A 22353-nucleotide genomic window follows, 5' to 3' on the forward strand; every position below is an offset into this window, starting at 1 on the left:
ATATACAGTTGATATAAAATGAAAAAATTACATATTTCAATTCGGGTGAGAGAAAAAAATATGTTCCCATAATGGGAACATTGGCACCTAATGGGTTAAGTGTACCGCGTGATATAATTCGATGACATTTGGTAAAAGAAAGTTGGGTCATATCGCATACCGTCTCATACCGGCATTTGATATGAAAGTTGTTGTAGAAGGGTATAGGTCGAGATATGATAGATTGTACCCTTTCAGGCTATTTCTCAACCTAATTGTATTTAAGCGTTTAATATTTTTTTGTATTCTAAAAATTTATCTTACTCGTATAATTTTTGCAAACCGTCTAAAAGTTGTTCCTAAACTCATACCGACAAGGGTAAATTTCGAAAATTATAGCTTGTCCCATTTCTCAATCTAAGTCATAAATACCATAATTTAAAAGCTCTAAAATTTAATCTATGAAAATTTGATGATGAAAGATTGTCAAATATATTCGATATTTTGCAGGAAACAGAAGTAAATAAAAGTTGGGAGCACATACGTAATGAGAAGAAGGGAAGTGGCCGATTCAGGAACATTTCTTTTATATTTATTTATTTTACCCTGTTTTCATGCTAATCTCCAAAGCGGAAAATATTTTAAAATCAAAACAAATTTTACCAATTTTATAGTGTGAAAAATATTTTTTTAAATAAAGGCCAAAGCACCTGAATTTTACCATTTTTTATAGTGTGAATTTCACAATGTCTAGAGTCTATAGGGCAAAAATTTGCTTTTTAAAAAAAACAAATTAAATATATAAAAACCAAAGAAATTTCTATTTTTTATTTTTTTAAAAAAATATATAAAACTTAACATTTTTTAAAAAACAAAAAAATATATAATTATATATATACAAATTATATAAAAAGAAAGAATAAATAAAATGAATAATAACAAAAGACAAGAAATTTTGTGTACAAAATTATATACCACATCAGACGTAAATTTCAAAGATACAGATATTCCAAATTTTCTAGCAAAATTAGAGCGAAAAATTATAAAGGCAATTCAAAATAAACTTAAAATAAGTTCTCATAAAGTATATTTTATTTTATCATCAAATTATAGAAATTCTAAAAATAAAGAAAGAGAATGTACGCACAATACCAATGTATTATTTCAATATTGTAATGATATTCATTCTTTGCAAGGTATTTATAAAATTTTTTTCAAAGAACTTAAGACAAAACACGAAGAATTCCAAGGTAGAGGATGGACACTTTGTGATACAAACCATGAACATAAATTAAAAATAGGAAAATATGTCCCCCTTGGGGGTGGATCAAGTTATATTGAATTACCCGACCAGATCAGAAACAAAAATGCTGTAATAATTATTCAAAATGAAGATAATAAATGTTTTCTATGGTGCATCATAGCATATTTTCATCCAGCACCTAACAATAAACATCGTGTGTCTAATTACGATTACCCTGAATATATAGCAGAGTTTGATATACCTATGTCAGGCATAGCATAACCTATCGATCCAAAAATCCGCACTGCTATTATTCGATTTGATAAACAATATGAAGAATATTTGAATCGACTAATAACCGTGCTTGTTTTTGGCTATAAAGAATCATGCTATTTATCCACTTAGACACAAATGGTCAGCATATGGTGCACATGTTATTAGATTATTATATGTTACAGAAAAAAAGAAGTATTTTTGTCTTATACAGCATCTATCACGATTGACAGGAAAACAAATTATATTACAACATACAATAGCAATATGTGATCGACGCTTTTCAAAACTTTATGGAAGAGGTAAGAAAACATGTGAAGAGCAATTAAATGAACATATTCAATATTGTTCTCGCTATCCTCTTGCAACTTATAATTTTTCAACTAAAAGTGTAAAATTTAGAAATTTTAAATCATTGATACTACATCCATATGTAATTTGTGGTGATTTTGAAACAATATATTATTTTAATAGCAACATGTTTCCTAGATCCAAATGTATCAAGTTCGACACATACTGCCAAACAAAAAAGCATGTGGTTTTGCACTAAAATTAATAAATAATTATAAACCGAATAAATCAGAAGTATGTGTTTATCGAGGTGAAGATGCAGCTGAAAGTTTTATACAAAATCTTAAAGAGTGGGTACAAAAATATGGTCCAAACTTATATAATGAAAAACCAATGAAGCCTCTTACACCAGAACAACAACTGGAACATGATAATCCAAAAGTTCAACATCACAATCATTTTAGTAGAGAATATATTAGTGCAATTTGTGAAACATGTAATTTGAAAATAAAGAAATCGAATTTTATTCCAGTATTGATTCACTATTCAAAATATTTTGTTTCACATTTATTTATTAAATATTTAGATTATGATACAGAGAAAATTAATATTATACCACAAATAACAAATAGATTTATTATCATAAAAAACTATCAGATTAGAAAATGGAAAAACAGTTGTTCTTAAATTCCTGGATTCATATCAGTTTCTTCCAAACAGATTAGCTACTCTGGTGAGTTATTTAACCAACAAGGAACTTGTTTATACAAAATATTATTTTGGAGAGGATAAGATAGATTTGTTAGAAAGAATAGGGGTTTACCCATATGATCACATGGATGATTTTGAAAAATTTAAAGAGACAGTTACCACCAATAGCAAAATTTAATGACAAACTTCGAAATGAAGAATGTAGCTAGGAAGATTATCAACATGCACAGAGAATTTGGAACATACTAATTTGTACAACAATGGGCGATTATCATAACAAATACTTGATGTTAGATACTCTCCAGTTAGCTGATGTGTTTGAAAATTTTCGAAAAACTATTTTTAGAGAATATGGACTAGATCCTGCATTTATGTAAACAACACCAGGTTTATCCTGGCAGGCTATGCTGTTATATACTGGAGTTGAAATTGACATCATTAACAATATTGACCAGTTCATGTTTGATGAATCTGCTAAACGTGGTGGCATAGTTCAGTGTCCTAAAAGACATTCAAAAGCAAATAATAAATATTTACCTAACTATAATCCTTAACAACCATCAAAATACATGTTATACATCGATGTGAATAACTTATATGGGAATGCTATGATACAATCACTCCCAATTGGTAATTACAAATGGATGAGCAAGGAAGAACTTGAAAAGAAAGAATTCTTAGACTGGCCTGAAGATTGTCCAGAGGGTGCTTTCTTGAATGTTGATATGCTATATCCATCTGATCTCCATGACTATCACCATGAATTAGCTATGGCACCCGTTTCTCAGAATGTCCCAGGTACAATAGAAACAAAATTATTGTCATATTTCGAAACTAAAGTAAATTATCATGTTCACTATCGACTGTTGCAATATTACAAAGAGCAAGGTATATGATTTAGAGTCAATCAGGGGTTTAAATTTGATCAAAGTAAGTGGCTGAAACCTTATATTGAGAAAAATACAGACAAACGAAAACGAACAGATTCGAAAGTTGAGAAAAATAATTGTAAATTAATTGAATAATTCATTATAGTAGAAAACTGTTCAAGATAATAAGAAGCATGTAGTGTGTAATTTAGAAAATGAACCAAAAAGAATTCAAAAACTTGTTGATGATTCTAGATTCAAAGGTTTTACAGAAATTGACGATAGCAATCTAACTCTTATTGAAAGAAGAAATACTAATGTAAAATGCAATATTCTAATAGCTGTGGGTACTGCAGTTCATGAATTGTCTAAATTAGAAATGCAAAAATTTCATCACAATGTCATGTGGCCAAGATGGTAAGATAAATTTGAAATATCATGCATGGATACTGATAGTTTTATATATGAGATAGAAACAGAGGATTTGTACAAAGATTTGCTAGATATGAAAGAATATTTTGATTTTAGCCACTATCCAGAAAAACATCCATTAAATAATGTTAAAAATAAGATGGTCCTTGGGAAAATGAAAGATGAGGCAGCAGGTTCTATAATATCGGAATTTGTTGTTCTAAGATCAAAAATGTATTGTGTGAAAATAGATGGGGAAGAAGAAGAAGAAATTAAAAGAGCTAAAGGTGTGAGTGAACCATGTACAAGATTTTAAAGAATGTTTATTTGAAATGAAAAGAAGAAAGATGTCTGCATATCATTTTACTGACAAAATAGATGCTGTCTATATGTCATTAAAAAATAAAATAGCCGTCGATTTCAATGACAATAAATTACAAATATTAGATTGCAATATCCATACTGAAGAATATGGACACCATAACACATGTAAACAATGTGATAAATGTTAAGCATGAATAAGAGAACTTACAATGAAAGATTTTAAAGAATGTTTATTTAACTAGCAAATTAGCTGGTGTCTATATTACATTTTAAAAATAAAGTAGCTCTTGATGGTAATAATAATAAATTGCAAATATTAGATCACAATGTCTGTACAAAGAATAGGACACTATAATGCAAGTAAACGTTGTAATAAATGTTTATGAATTTTTTAAAAAATGATATAAATATTAATAACGCAGTGGCTTAGTCGGTAACGCGTCTGACTACCATTCTAAAGTTCACGGGTTCGATGACCGGCCGGTTCATATCCGGGAACTTTCTAACAATGGAAGGGGCCCCGGCGCCCACCCAGCGTCGAATAACATGGGTACCTGGGGGAAACCCTTGGGGTAAAGGCGGACAGGGGCGTGATGCTGATCACATCACCCACACTCACGAAAGGATGAAGAAAATGTGGGGCGTTACCCCCACACCCACTATACGCCTTCATGGCGTGGTGCTATGCACAGGGCAGCACTTTAGTTTTTCTTTACCTTTTATATTTTTTTAAATATTTTTCTTATTTTTGTAATATTTATTTGAGTTAAGTGGTGGTAGAGTAGCCCTAAGGATAAATGTTTGCATATCGTATTGTAGGGATTGAAACTGATTAGTAACGTCAAATTAAAAAAAAAATCCCTCTACCGGTTTCTGTATTCATTGATAAGTATAAAATTGAATTGGAATTGGAGGATTTTTTAAAATGTTGGCTTTGTATTTGAGAGGATAATTTGAATCATATTCAACTTTAGGCATTAGTAACTCCATAGACTGGATCAGACATTTCGCAGCTTCGGGTAAACAAGCCTCATTAGCTGTTCCATCTGCATTTAAAGTTTTGTATCTCATGATGGCATTATGATCATTGGGTGCTCTGTGAAATATGGCACTCTAACCACCTTTCCACATAATTTCTATATAATCAGAGAAAAAGCCAAATATCAATCTCATGGGGAACAGTACTGTGTGACATTTTGCTTGAATTTTTGTTCCAGCTTCGAACCCACCAACTTTTGGATAGTTTCAATGTACCCACCGGTGGATGTAATTCCAGGGCAATCAATACTGTCAGTCACTGTACCATGCTTCCTAATTTCAATTTGAGAGAATAAGAATGGAAAAAATTATCTATAAGTTTTACATTAGCAGTAGATGGATATTCTACACCTGTACTTTGTTTTACAATGTCAAATTTTATATACAGATCTGATCTATGTGAATGAAAGAACCCGTTTCCCACCGTGATGTCATACTGTATCTCTTTGTTGGGCTGATTCAAATTTGCAAATGTCCTCCTGTTTGGAGGAAATGACTGCAACTCATAACTCTCGATATTTTCCATCTTGGTATTTATTTACATATTTTAAATATTAATTTCTACTATTGCAGCGCCATCAGCACCTGCAAAATCGATGATTTCATTTTTCTCATTTGTAATTGTTATCTCTACGTAATTAACTTTATCAATAGAAACTGGGAAATGGACTAGTGTAATTTGGGAACAGAAGATGGGTTCCATAAATTCTGAATTTGGTTTAAATGTAGCAATGATACCTGTTTCTTTGGGACTACTAATCGGATTTTCTTCTGTTTGATAATCATACCTTTGACAATGTTGCAGTGAATATTTAATGTATCTATAGCTAATAATTTTGGTATAAATTTACCTATGTGCCTAACACCTGGTTCTAATTTGCTATTGTTCTAAAATCCTACAAGTTCCCCCATGGTAGTCCACTGTTTCATTGGTAGACACAATCTCTACTCATTGTTTTACAGAGTTTTCAGATAAAAATACATTGTTAGCGAGTTCAGATTGTAAAGTAGATAAGTTATATTGTCCAGGAGGAATAATATTTTTTTCATTACACACTAATATAGTATTGTTGTAGTTAGTTACATTAGGAATTAGATACATACTGTAGAATGCTCTCAGAGCTATGGATTATGGATAGTTAATATCATCGTGAAGATGTAGTTTCAAAACCGAAGTCTCACTGGAGAGATTAAAAAAGTTCCCATCTTTAATATATAATACAGCTTTTTGAAAATATTTTAATTTGATGTTTGGTATTTTCTTTAATATTCTGAGCATCGTAATGCCACAGATTGGCAAAGAAGAGACATTTAAACACACGACTGGTAAAGGAATTCTTCATGAATTAACTAATGATAATGGTATAAGATTGTATACTTTTGCAACCTCAAAGAATTTAATTGTGAAAAGTACAACTTTTAAACATAAAGATATCCATAAATATATATGGTCTTCTCCAGATGGTAAAACTCATAATCAGATAGATCATATTCTCATTGATAAGAGAAGGCATATCAGTATAATTGACGTTCGAACACGTTGAGGTGCTGACGGTATCTGTAAACATTATTTAGTAATTGCTAAATTAAGAGAAAGACTCGCAGTGATAAATCATAAGCAACAAAATCTAAAAGTTCTAAAATTTAATACAGGAAAATTTGCTGATAAAAGAATTAAGAAATATTACCAAATTAAACTGTGAAATACATTTAATGTTTTGCAGGATTTAAATGATGATGAAAATATAAATGAAACAGACGTAAATAAGAATTAGGAGCACATACTTAATGCAATAGAATAAACAGCTAAAGAAAGTATAGGATACCGTAAATCAAGAAAAAGTAAGCTATGTTTTGATAATGAATGTCATAATGTTATAGAAATAATCAATCAGGCTAGACTTAGGTGGTTAAATAATTCTGATGACACAAATCTCAGCAATTATAATAGAATAAAGCGAGAAGTTAACCGCACGTTTAGAAGTAAGAAAAGAGATTACTTAAAAATCAAAATTAACGAAATAGAAACAAACAGCAAAAACAAAAATATCAGAGATTTATATAAAGGTGTAAATGAATTTAGAAAGGGGTGGCAACCTAAAGTAAACTTGATAAAAGATAAAGACGGTGATTTTCTAGCTGACCCAAGTGATATTCCAAATAGATGGAAGAACAACTTTAATGACCTTTTAAATGTTCATTTAGGAGATAAATCAGAAGTAAATGAAGTGCGCACAGTCGAATCTTTAGTTCCAGAACCTAACTTGACTGAAGATAAAGATGCTATTAAAATGCTCAAGAATAACAAAGCACTTGGCATTGATTTAATACCAGCAGAGTTAATTAATTATGGTGGAAATTCATTAATATGTCAAATTCATAAATTAATTTGTTTAATATGGAATAAAGAAGAAATCCCTCAAGCTAATATAACGCTCCTCGTTCTTCGCCAGGACGTTGATTTGCATTTCGTCGCACCCAAGATGTGACACCAGATGGTGGAAGTCGTACCCCGAGCCATTGTAAAAAAAAACACAGGGATTAAGCGCGGGTCCCGGACCAACAAATTACACCGATTGCACCAAGGACCAATGAGTTTACCATTCAAGTGATCATGGTGTTGAACTTGACGGTTGTTGGTGCTAAACTCCCAGGTGCACAGAAGACCCTCCTCGTGCTTGATTTCGTCGTCAGGAGACAGCGATTCTATAGACTTGGGGGTCAACAGGAACTCCCATATATCGTTGGCTTCCACAACCATCCTTTCTACAAAATGTTTGACTTCGTCGGGACCGCGATACATATAGGTCTCGGGGTCAACAAGTCGGTCTCGCCACACCACAACATAAGCATAACTCGAGACCTCGTGGAGTTGGTGAGGGGTAGTAGGGAAATTTTGGGATTGGGATCGCATGTGGAGATAGGTTTGAGGAAGGCCTCGAAATCGGTAATAATGATAGCAGGGTGCTCTACCATGGCACTGTGCATGTGAAATGTTTCTACAGTGCCGGGTTTGGGCAAGACTGCCACCCCTATCTCGTTGGCATTGCTATAGAGTTTGTGGCTAGCAAGCTTCTCTGCTGCAATTTTGGGACCTCTGATTCTCTGATAATCCAGCTCTTTTTGATTATCAAAAGTGGACAAGCACATGAGACACACCTCGACGTGGTGACTATCACTGCTCCGTTGGCTTGAAACAAGTCTAGAGAGGGAACGGATGAGGGTGTAGTGATGGTGAGTTTCATCCTTGATGAATAAAAGATGGATTTCTCGAGCATCATTGTTGTCTACGTCGCTTACCCGAATAGAGTACACAACATTTTTCTCAGTGAGGGCATAAACATTGATAGCCAACTGCGGGTTGTGTGTATGAGCCTCGAACTTGCGAATATCCGAGACCTCCACCGGGTAGTCGATCCCAACCATCGCATCTTCCAGCTCTGGCTCGTACTGCTTGTAGTGGTTAACTCGGTATGGATGTTTTTTCCAGTGGACAGGGTGCAACGCTGTAAGCACCGACCAGAGAAAGCACTTGGGTCACTGTTCTGAATATTCAGGACAGCCTTCTTTGTCGCAATGGTACGTGGTAAGGGAATGTAGCTATACGCGGAAAGAGGCAGAAACTTGTTGAGTTTGATACACAGTTTGTGAGGTTCACCACACAGCGAACCTCCTGGGCCCATAGCTTGATATTCCTCCTGCTTGCCCACCAGCTCCTCGGCAAATTCGTTGAAGATGACCTTTAAGTTGTCGACATCCGCCAGATGCAGCGTCTTCGCCTTGGTATTGTGGTAGAAGCTATAAATTTCATCAGACGGCTTCTTTTACAAGCAACATAGCGATGCGTAGAATTTGGTGGAGTGCGTTGCAAGCGCATCGGTGAAGATGGAAATAATTTTGGCTTACTCGTTCACCAAAAAGCTACGCACGTCACATGAGCCCTCCGAAGTGAGAACAAAGTCCTCTAACAAACCCTCGAAAGCAGACTGGTTCGCTTTCGCCACTAGCTTGACGCGTTTATGGATGGTGGCGAGTCGGCTTTCGCTTTTCTCTTGGTCGAGCTGGTCGACGGTGCTCCGACGACTTTGCATGTTGTTATATGTTTTTCAGATTACCAATGGTGATATGTTTATCGCACCTGGGACATGGTTCTGTAGCGGTAACATGCTTACCAAGTACACAGGTACGGCAGTGTCTTTAGAAATGTTTACTTGAAACACCAGTTTCACACATAGGGTAAATTTTAACAGATTGCATCTTGTTGAAAAAATATTTTTGGGGTATGTTATTTTTATATATTAAGTGAAGCGTCACAAAATATATACTTTGCAATAATAATAATAATAATAAAAACCTTGGAAGGCTAATTCACGATGGTGCTGGATTTGGTGTGTGTTAGTTTATGTATATGGTATTCTTGCATTACATACATACATACATACATACATGTGGAGGACACGTGAGCCCCCTGCCTCCCAAGAGGTTTGGTTAGCATGCAATAGATCAGTATGCTAGAAAATACAGAGGGGGGTAGAATCGATTTTATTTGCCAGTCGAATAGTTCTCGTCGAATCCTATCCAACAAACTTAAAATAATCATCCTAGCTCAATAATAAGCCAAGAAAATCAATGTCTTGGAAAACGTCTTAAGATATTTGTCTTAAGAACATTTTCTTGACAGACCGGAAGTAACATCTTGACATACCGGAATTCTACTTTCTTAAAGATTAAGATATTTGTCTTAAGACGTTATTTCCAAGACGTTGAGAAGCAACTAGTCAGTTTCGATCAGATTGTGTTTTGGTGTGATCAGATGTTATTTGTTGTCTCCGGAAATTTTGTAATAATAACATAGCTGAATATTTTATTGTAATAGATTAAATTATTTTATTTTGAAGGTGGTTCAAGTCGTTTTTCACACAGATTGAATTTGTATGAATTTCTGACTTACTTCGAAACCAGGCTGTGATATTTCTAGTTTTTTGAGTGAAATTAAAACATGTATCATAAATATTTTGAAAAATAACCTGGAAAACAACTCCATAAAATTATATGTTGATCTAATCTGTAAATATGAGAAACCAATGGTACAAGAAATATTTTCTTTCACAAAACGAAAAACCAAGTTTTTTATTTGGCAGACATTGATAATTTGAATGATTTTTATTCTAATCTTACTAGTGAATTGATTAGGAAACATGATGAATTCGAGGCTAAGGGATCAGGTTGGTACCTATGTGAAAGTCCTCAAAGGTTAATTGCTTATTGAAACAAATTTACACCTTTTTCTGCTTCGAGCTACGTTCCACTTCCGGTAGAAATTCAGCATAAGAGAGCTTTGCTAAACATTCATAATACTGATAATAAGTGTTTTATCTGGTGCATTTTAGAAGCGCTTCACCCGGTTTATTGGATAGATAATCCGGAACGAGCTAGTCACTATAATAAATATATCGATGAGATTGAATATGCAATGACAGGCATCGAATACCCTGTTGCTGTTCCGACATAACAAAATTTGAAAACAGGGTACGAAATGGAGAAGGAAAACGATAGTAGTGCTAATTGATTGTTTCTACGCAGTACTTAGTAGGTAAGCATTTGTAGCCTCTTTTTTTATCAATTGAATATCACTTTTTGACATATATTGACAATTTTTTGTCGATGTTTTAGCGCTTAACGATGTTTTAGCAAAATTTCCCATTTTTCCCTTTTTTTCCCACTCGTACTTGGTAGGTATGCATTTGTAGCCTCTTTTTTTATCAATTGAATACCACTTTTTGACATATTTCGACAATTTTTTGTCGACGTTTTAGCGTTTAGCGATTTTTTTGTAAAATTTCCCATTTTTTCCCTTTTCTTCCCACTCACACTTGGTACGAATGCCACGATCTTACGTGATATAACTTAACCTATCCTTTTTTATTACGTGCTAAACTACACGAGAACCTCTACTAGTAGTGTAATCAACCCGGTTCTGCAACACCAAGTGGGGTTCAAAAATATCTCAAAAACTCACTTTCTCTCCACGTTCCGCGCCTCATTTATTGCGCTGACGATGTTTCGCAGCGAAGAAAACAGCACCAAAACATCAAAAACTCACTTTAACCATTTGGGGTTCACCAAAAACCTCAAAAAAAAAAAAAAACTCGCCTTCTCTCTCCAGCGCCTCATTTATTGCGCTGACACACAGCGTGCTCTCATCCTTGAAGGATGAATGCACCTTATCGTATTTTTTTTTCCAAGTCCGGGACCAATGTTTATATATCGTGACCCTTTGTAAACCTCTCTCTCTCTCTGTCGCACACACACACACACACACACACACATATGCGCGCGTGCCTGTATTGTGTGATGCAAGCAAACAAACAAAAAATAATAATTGTTTTCTTTTTTTTAGTAGACCCAAAAAATGGAGAGAGAGAGAGAGAGTTCACCAACCGAAAGTGAGGAGGGGGCTCGGTGAGGCTTATGCCTTAATGGTTTTTTTTTCTTGTAAGGCATAAGCCTCATTTTCTCGCAGTGTTGCCAACACCTCACTCGATCACGATCTTACGTGATATAACTTGGCCTATCTTACGATCTTCAGTGATATAACTTAACCTATCATTTTATTGTTTTTTATTTGCACACCGAACTTGTAGTAGACCCAAATTGGAGAGAGAGAGAGAGTTCACCAACCGAAAAAAGTTGGGGGGCGGGGGGGGGCTCGACTTAATGATTTGCTCTTGTAAGACATACAAGCCTTATTTTCTCGCAATGTTTGCCAACATCTTACTCGATCACGATCTTACGTGACATAACTTAACCTATCTTACGATTATTTTTTTTTACGATCTTCAGTGACCTATCATTTCTTTTTTATTTTCAGCATCGACGTCGGACGACGACCTAAACCAGGCGCGGCATTTTTGGCATACTCTGTAATTGTTCGTGGTGGGTTGCAGCGAGGAAGATTCCGTGCCTACGAGTATAACTTTCAAATCTGAAGAAATGAGCGTCGGGGTTGTGTTGCTTAGCGTCTGCAAGAAACATCGTATGGCAAAATTCGCAGCACGAGTCAGGTACGTCGCAGCAGGAGAATTCTATGCGAATGTTGTTGCCCGGGACGAAATGGAGCAAGCAGCACGCTTCATTCTCCTGGAGGTCTATCTGGTCGAGGATCAAGCTAAATCCTAACTTCGGGGAAACGACCGCTTTAACGGTATTGTTGCTGTTTGCCTCGAATCGCCTGGCTCCGAAACTGCGATCATCTTTCATATGAAAATAAGAAAAGAGCCTTCGCACGACGTCGACCCACGGCGAGGGGATCTTTACCCAGTTCACGCGCTCGATGCGCTCCCGAACGAACGCGGAATCCTTTTTGGGGAAGTAGCGTTCTTTGCTTTCGTCTACGTTGAGAGAATCGATGTACGTGGCCCAAGACCACACTTGGTGGTGCTGCTGCTCGCTGCCACAACCCTCAACAATCTGGTGGAAACGAAAATTATCAGGCAGGATCGTCCGTTCAAAGGTTTTGTACTGATTCGATATTCTTTTTTCAGTCCTCAGGAGGCGCAGAAATTGAGTTTTGAAGGCGTCAGTTTCAGTTACGTCCTGGTACAAATCTTTCAGGACGTTCAACTTGTTTTCCAAAACAGTATAATGCAACACCAAGTAATTGATGTTGCAGTGTATGATGAAGAACGTCGGGATGATGCAGCAGAATCGATAGATCAGACCCCAGCCAAGAAAGTAATGCGTGTGGAAACGATGTTGGGTCGTCCACGTAAATTCGTTCAGAACTTGGCTGTCGCAGACGGTATTTGGGAAAATCGTTCGCAGGTTCCTGGCCGGATCCTTTCCGAAAACCTTCTCGAAAACGTGTGACGCCAAGCTAGAGCGTTGATGCAATCGCTCTTGAAACTAGCCAACTGGTGGCGGACAGATCGAGCTTCCTCCCCAGATCGAATTGCGTTGCGTGCCTTTCCACGAACTCCAAGTAAGCCTTCGCCGTGGGCCATACAATTGTCGTGACGATTTGTTCCACCGAGTCCGTAGTACGATATCCAGTGTTGAAGTATTCGCCCCCAACGCTTTCTTCAAGATTTTTAGTAAAAAGTTTCTCTCTCGCACGTCTATGGCGGTCCTCAACCCTTTGAATTGCACCTCGTTGCTGTCGGCCAGCTGCACGACGTATTTTTTCTTGGTTAGGGCGAAAAAAATTTTCAGCACGAATTCGACCTTCACCCGCAAGTTCGGGAAATTCTATATAAAATAACATACCTGAAAATTGTATTCACAGTATAGATTGAATTCTTGAGTTTTTTTTGTATTCGCACCCAAGGAATTCTATATAAAATAACATACCTGGAAATTCTATTTACAGTATAGATTGAATTTTTGAGTTTTGTATTCACACCCAAGAAATTCTATATAAAATAACATACCTGAAAATTGTATCGCTATTATATACTAGACACTTTTTGATTTCAGTGATTTTGGAGAAAAAATAATGGCATCCACCACCAGTTTTTCAATCCTAAAAAATAATAAAACTGAATGTGTTACTTGTGGGAAGCTAATCTCAAGGAACAATTTATCGGTACACAGGGCAAGATGTAGCGAAACAGGTTCGAGAATTAATCGTTCGTCACCTTCGAAGTCTTGTGCTCGATGCGGAAAGATGATTAGCATTACAAATTTAAGTAAACACCAGAAAATTTGCAAACCATCGACCGAACGAGGAACATTGAAAAGAAAAATCGATGATCCAGAAACGTAAGCTTCCACTTCCAAGCAAGTTAAATTATCTAATAAACGCAAACCGATTAGATCTGCATTCAACCGTCATATTCAGGATTTCTCTTTTACTTCGGAACCAGGCTGCGACATTCTTAGTTTCTTGCGTGAAACGAAAACATCCATGATAAATATTCTAAAAAATAAATTAGAAAATAATTCCATAAAAGTATACGTTGATCTATTTTCCGAATACGAAAAAGTCGATGGTACAACAAGTATTTTTTATCATCGAACAAAAAACCAGGCTCTTCATTTGGTGGACGTCGATAATTTGGACGAATTTTATTCCGATCTTTCAAATGAACTGGTTAAGAAACACGACGATTTCGAGGCACAAGGGTCGGGATGGTCTCTGTGTGGAAGTCCTCACACGTTAACTGTTTACGTGAACCGATTCTCGCCTCTTTGAGCTTCCAGCTACGTTCCTCTTCCACCGAACATTCAACACAAGAGGTGCTAAATATACAGAACAGCGATAACAAGTGTTTCCTTTGGTGTGTGTTGGCGGAACTTCACCCGATTCATTGGTCAAATCATCCAGAACAGGTTTACATTACAAGCAATACGAGTCCGAGTTTGAAAGTGTAATGTCTGACATTGAATACCCGGTGACATTGTCGAATATAACAAAGTTCGAAAATCGTGCAGGAAAACGCATCGCTATTAATGTATATTCCTTCACGTCAGATAAATATCTCGTGCTTCCCGTCAGGATAAGCGATATCGACGATGACGATGCTCGTGTGATTAATCTCCTTCTAATTTCAAACGAGGATGTTCATCACTACACGCTAATTCGTTCTCTATCACGTTTGGTCAGAAGTCAAACTACCAAGTATGCAAACCACATCGAAGTTTGCCCGAGATGCCTAACCACGTTCGACGATCGAAAACAATCCGATTATCGAAAATACACCGGACGTCAGATTGCTATCGAGAAACTTGCCGAACATAAAATTTACTGCGGTGACAACAGACCGACTCGCATGTTGATGCCGAAATCAAAAGAGGTCGAAGAATTTAGGATGCATAAGGCATTGTTCGAACATCCCGCAATCATCATTGCTGATTTTGAGTCTTTTCTCAAACCGTTGTCGTACTGCGAACCAGACCCCGAACTTTCATCCACAACACCGTATCAGTTGCACGAAGCCTCGAGTTTCGGATATGTTGTCGTGCGACAGGATAGGATAGATGAACCGTATGTTTACCGAGGACCAGACGTAATCAAACATTTCTTTGAAAAGATGGTTGAAGAGGTTGAGACCATTAGCAGCTTCTTACGCGAATCGAAACCAATGCTTCCATTTTCCAGCGATGAACTTCAATCTCACAATAACATTGAAACGTGTCCGGTGTGCGATCAACGTTTCACCGACGAGAATCGGAAAGTATTTCACCACAATCACTTCACCGGAAACTACATCGGTGGAATCTGTAACACGTGTAATCTAAAGATCCAAAAACCTACGTTTGTCCCCATATACCTTCATAATGGCAGCGGTTACGACTTCCATCTCTTAATACGGAATCTTGGATATGATAGACAAAAAATAAATATTCTAGCAGAGAATGAAGGAAGGTACATCAGTGTCAGCAAGCGAGTATTGATTCCTGGAACAAACGAAACTGTGGAGATGAGATTTTTAGATTCTTACATATTTTTATCTGCGAGCTTGGACGCTCTTGCCAGCAAACTTTCGGCTGAACAATTTAGAATAACGAGAGCTAATTTTCCCACCGTAGACATAGAAATGATTAGACGTAAAGGGATTTATCCTTACGAATATGTTAGTGATAATTCTAAATTTAACGACGACACTCTTCCACCTCAAAAAGAATTTTACAGTCGACTCAGAGAGAAAGGAATCACGGACGATGAATACGAACACGCGCAACGGATGTGGGACAAATTAGGATGTAGGACACTCGGCGATTATCACGATGCCTACTTAAAACTGGACGTGACGATACTCGCGGATGTTTTTCAAGCATTCAGGAAAACGTCGGCGAATATTTACAAATTAGATCCTGCATATTTTTACGGTCTCTCGGGCTTAGCGTGGTCTGCCATGTTATTACAGACAAAAATAAAACTCGAATTGATACCGGACGTGAACATGTTATATTTTATCGAGAGGGGGATACGAGGTGGAATGGTGCAATGCGTACAGAGACATGCAAAAGCAAATAACGTTCACATGACAGAAGAATACGATCCTAACGAACAATCGAAATACATATTTTATGTGGATGCAAATAATTTATACGGACATGCTATGATACAAAAACTTCCTTACGGCGGGTTCGAATGGGTGGATACTACTTCCATTAACATTAATAATTTCAACGACTGTGAATTTGGCTTGTTTATAGAGGTGGACCTCGAATTCCCCAACCATCTACACGATTACTTCAAAGATATACCTCCTGCACCCGAACTAAAATGTTCGCCCGATTCAAATCAACGTAAGCTTCTGTTAACATTGGATAGGAAAGAGAGATACGTTCTCCATTACAAAAATCTTCAATTCTTAATTGAGAAGGGAGTTCAAGTAATAAATGTGAGAAGAATAATGAAATTCAAACATTCCGAGTGGTTAAAACCTTACATTGAAAAAAATACGTATCATAGAACACACGCCACGTCAGATTTAGATAAAGATTTTTTTAAACTCATGAATAATGCTGTTTACGGAAAAACAATGGAGAATGTCAGGAAGCACGCGGACGTGAGATTAGTTCCCGATTCAAATAAATGTAGAAAATTGATAGCATCGCCGACATTCAAATCACGAAATATATATGATGAAAACCTGGCCCTGTTTGTGATGGATAAAAAAATAATCAAATTCAACAAACCAATCTACGTGGGGGCGACGGTTTTGGATTTATCTAAACTGCATATGTTTGAATTTCATTATAATGTCATGAAACCCTTCTATAATGAAAATATAACACTTCTGTATACGGACACGGACAGTTTTATTTATTCCGTACAGACTTCTACAAGAATTTGAAACAACCGAAAATGATTGATCATTTCGACACATCTTCCTTCCCTCAACCAAACAGATTTGATCTCCCTTCTCGCAATAAAAAAGTGCTTGGTAAAATGAAGGATGAATGCAACGGAGAAATCATTCTGGAGTTCGCCGGCTTACGTTCCAAAATGTATGTGGTGAAAACAGAAACCAGCATCACCAAAAAAGCCAAAGGTGTTGGTAAAAATATCGTGAAAAACAAGCTTGTGTTCGAGGATTACATCAATTGCCTTTATTCACAGTCGAGGATTCTACGTTTGGAGACAAGGATACAAAGCGTAGACCACGTGCTTACCACAAACAAAGTTAAGAAAATTGCGCTGGATCCGCATGACGATAAAAGATGTATTTTGTCTTGTGGAATCCACACGTTACCTTGGGGGCACTATCGTTTAGAAATTAGTAAAAATTGTAGGCAATGCAAATGAAAAAAAAAAAACTTTAACTGTCTCACATACACAATAAGTAACTAGCAAGGACAATGAATCTTTTTGGTTTCCGAAAGCAAACAATGGAGACTGTACACCGCACGACGACAGATCATGAATTTCTACCTTCCGTGTTAACTAAACTCAACGGTCTGTTGATCATTCACCTCAACAGCATTTGGACTAAATTGGATGAGGACGTGGGCAAGATTTTTTACGTCTTCAATAACAATTTACATTTCTACGAAATTCCGATCGACGGGAAACTTCGGATCACCGTGAATCCCGAGAACGTAGGCGAAATCAAAATATCTACCGGCAAGAACATTTTTCGAATGAAGCACGACAAGATGCTTTCTAACATAAGGTACGATGTTTCAGTAGGAGATTGTCTATACGTGGAACTCCTCGGAGATTACGACAAACTCGTTCCTCTCTTCGTAGAATTACGAATCGTCTATCCTATTATAAATAACCGTTAACCAAAAATGCCTAACGATATTTTCGGCAACACCAAGCGTGTGGACCACGCAGAAGAGATTCTCATGTTGGACGTTCGTGTTAAGAAGTTGAGGAGCGACTTGATCGCTTTGCAGGAGACCTTAAACAAAAGTTTAGAGTCGGAGATCGCTACGCTCCAAACGCAATGTCTCGACCCCATTCTGAAAATCGATTCTGAACTGAAAACGCTGATAAAAAATTACGTCGACGTACCTTCTTACGACAACGTTCAAAATATACAGTTGAGCGTGGATTCGCTTCAAAATGATTTGGCCAAATTACAGCAATTTCAATCGAAAAATGAAGATTTGGAAAAATTGAAACTCGAAATCGAAGAACGAACTTCCGCAATCAAAAAGAATTTCTCTGAACTTCAAACCGTCGTGAACGATATCGATGTGGAACGCTTGCATGTCGTCGTTTCCAAATTACAAGAAGAATTCACCGGCACGTTGGAAGAAATTAAATCCAAGTTGCAGACTTTGGAAGATACCATGACGAACCTACCATCGTCAAACGAACTGCAGGTCATCGGTAAAAGCGTCGCTAACATAAAAATTCAATTGGAGGCCTATCAAGATTTCGAACACATTGAAACCACCATCGCTACGCTTCAGGCGTCTCTGGAGTTGATCAACGAAGAAATTAAAAATATTAGAGTTCAAGCAAGCGCTTTGACGAGTATTCAACACACGTTAAGCACGGTTCAGCAGAAGATCGAATATTTAGAAAATTTGAACGTCGAATCCAATCTTGCTCATTTTCATCACGTACTCGACAACATGCAGGCTGACTTGGAATCGTTACGGACGAGCGTGCCTTCGAGCGAAGATTTGGAAAAATTGAAAACGGCGGTGACGGCACTATCCGATTCGAGCGACATCAAAAGTTCATTGAGCGATCTCGAGAGTAGGGTGGCCAATCTCCCCACCTCCAAAGAATTACACGCTTTGAAAAGGAACATATCTCGAATGCTGAAACGATTGGAAACGGAAACGGCGAACGTGGAACAGATTCGAGACGAACTTACTTCGCTGGTGTCGACGTTGCCCTCTTCGCAGAGCGTCACGGATCTTCACACGCAGTTTACCGAGATGCCAAGCATCGTGAACGATCTTACCGAGAAGAGCTCGAAATTGAATCAAGTCGAGAACCTTCAGAACATTGTCGTCAACATCAGAGATCAAGTTGGAGTGCTGGAATCAACGCAGGAATCGACGCTGGCCTCTTTCGGTGCCAAGTTGCAAGAACTCAACGAAAACTACAAGCAGTTGAACGTGGAAGTGAAAATCAAACCGTCGTTTTCTGCCGTAACGGATACCATTGTCGAGCATTTGCTGCCCATCGAAAATAAACTCGGACAAGTTCACAGTAATCTGCTCGGCGTCGACACTAAATTCGCCAAATTGTTCACCTTGCAAGCCATCGAAATCAACAGCGTACCCAATCAGCAGAGAATCTCCACGTTCGTCGAAGGTAACAAACTGTACATGTTGCATCCTTATCATCCGTACTACAAGTTTCTCCTCGATGGCACGATTCAGATAAACGAATTTTCGTACTGGTCTCACGGCAGAAAAGCTAGCGTTCCCCGAATGACCTTGATATCGAATCGTGGCGTTCAGAAAGCAGGAAACATTCCTCTGGCACGTTGGAACGAAACGCGCAACATTTATGAAATACACGAAGACGAAGACCTTACCGTTTTCGACGTGAGTGCCGGCGATAAGCTGATCGTTCAAAACACAGGTGAGGTACCACCCTCTTTGAATCCCATCACGCTGGTGATTCTCTTCAAACGTAATCTCTAAAAAAAAATGTCTAGGCAAGCCATCGTCGAAGAATTGCATAAACCTGCACGCCGCAACTACGAACGTTTGGCGGTGGTAACCAAGGGCATCGACGACCTCTGAGAAAGTGACCTCGTGGAGATGAGTAGCGGCAATTTGAAAAACGTACATAAATCGGACAAGGGCAACAAGTACTTCCTCACCGTCATAGACACATTTTCGAAATTCGCATGGGCTCTACCTTTGAAGGCGAAAACGGGATCGTGCGTCACGGAAGCATTCAAATTAATTTTTCGCGAAAGCGACAGACGACCACGGTTTTTGCACACGGACAAGGGGAAGGAATTTTACAATGCCGTATTCCAAAAATTTATTCAAAAACATGACATTCGACATTATTCGACCTTCAGTCACGTCAAAGCCAGCATCGTGGAAAGATTTAATCGAACCTTGAAAACACACATGTGGAAACGATTCACGCTTCGGGGAAATTACAAATGGGTCAACATCCTGCCGGAACTCGTCGACACCTATAATGATACGGTACACAGAACGATAGGCATGAAGCCAGCTGACGTTACGAAATCTGACGAGCAGCATTTAATTTCGACAGTTTACTGTCCAAAGTACACTCCCACGACTACCAAGAAATCAAAATTCAAAATTGGAGACCAGGTGAGGATCAGCAAATTCAAACGCACCTTCGAGAAGGGATTCACAAAAAATTGGAGCACGGAACTTTTTACGGTGGTTCGAGTTTTACCCGGAAACCGACACACGTATATAATAAAAGATAGTAGCGGCGAGATTTTGAAAGGAAGATTTTACGAAGAGGAACTCTCTAAAACGAAACACCCCGACACGTACCTCATCGAGAAAGTATTGCGTAGGAAAGGTGACAAACTGTTTGTCAAATGGCTGGGACTTCCGGAAAAGAGTTGGATCGACGCGAACGAGGTGATTTTGTGAGTACGTGGAACGTGGTGAAGCGTCTACCGGATTCGGAAAGTCAAACGAAAAAAAAGAATGGCGAGTTGCTCCCCGACAGCATCCGCTGTCTGATCGTAGGTCCTTCGGGGTGTGGGAAAACGACACTGCTCGTGGACAATTTTCTCCTCGCACCCAATTGGTTAGATTGGAAGAACAGGCACCTGTACGTGTTCTCGAAAAGTTTGGAGCAAACCAAATACCAGCAACTGATGAAACTGTACGATGGTCTGGACATTGCAACGTTCGCTTCGGAAATAAAACCACTCGACGATTGTCGTGAAAATTCAGTCGTTGTGTTCGACGATGTCATCCTGGAAAATCAAAATGAAATTCGCAACTTTTTCACGCAAGGTCGTCACAAATGAATGGATTGCTTCTACCTAGCTCAAACGTTTTCCAAAATTCCAAAACAGTTACTACGCGACAACGCTAATTTCATATGTTTGTTTCGTCAAGATCACACCAACCTCAAGCACGCGTACGATGACTACGTAGGCGGAGACATGAACTACAATCAATTTTCGGAACGCTGCTGCTCTTCTTGCTGGAACAGTGACGATTTTGGATTCGCGACGATCGACATGACGAGGAAACCCAACGACGGAAAATACAGAAACAAAATCAACGACTTTCAAAACGTTGCGACGTTGTGAGAAACGTCGTGTATAAATAACGTTATGACGAAACGAAAAATCGAAGACGAAAATCTCAAGCTTCGCGATTACCTCGCGAAACGCTTCAAAGGTTGGAAATCCGAGAATCGCGGATTCTACTAAGAGAAGAAACGTCAAGATCAACCTGTGATCGACGCCATCAGCGGTCTAGGTAAAGAAATTAAAAGCGTCACGGAACAAAATAAGAATTTGATCAACGAACTCGTACCGCTGGCAGCTAAAAGTTATGCTGTACCCACGCCCATTTCGAGCATTCCTTCGACGCCGTTCGAACTGAAGGACGTACCGGCACGACGTCGAGCCATAGGTAGCACGTCTTCGGATAAAATCGAGTTGGGACCTTTGGCACGAGACTACCTGAGCACGGGGAAATTCGACAAAGATGAAGTGTTCGGATTGTATCCGAGCATGGAAACCAACGAAGGCGGCGGTGTGGTGTGGAAGATTGGGAAATCGAAGGTGACCTTCGAAGGCAACGACATTAAAGTCAATTTAGGCGAGAAGGATAGTTGGACCAGGTATCCCGGCACTGTGGGACTGTGGGAGCTCGTTGCCAAAAAGCAACCGAAAGATTACACCGACGAAGATTACCAGAGTTACAAGGAAATTTTAATCATGACGGATGCCTTGTACCAGAACAACAACGCCTCGCAGAATAGGGTGAAATCGAGCAGCGGCGAGAAGTACAGGAATCTCATCAAACCGATTTGGAACCAGGTCAAAACAGGCAGCGGCGTCAAACGCTACAACAAGTTACCCAAAGAATTCGTTTGGGTGGACGACGTTAGGAAGCTCGTGGACCGATTGTTGGTGATAGCCGGCGAAGAGAATGCAGGCAATCGTAATTTCTACAACGAGAAGGTTGGCATCGTGGACATGATCAGCACGAAACTTTCCAACTTCATCGTGAACGACGACAAGGGCATAGGTTACCTCATCAAAATCATCAACACGCTGCCTCCGAGATTCTGGAACGTGGCCGAAGGAAAGGGACTCGTGAACG

Source organism: Lepisma saccharinum, chromosome 22, assembly GCF_977018435.1.
Source record: "Lepisma saccharinum chromosome 22, izLepSacc3.1, whole genome shotgun sequence".
NCBI classification, from domain to species: Eukaryota; Metazoa; Arthropoda; class Insecta; order Zygentoma; family Lepismatidae; genus Lepisma; species Lepisma saccharinum.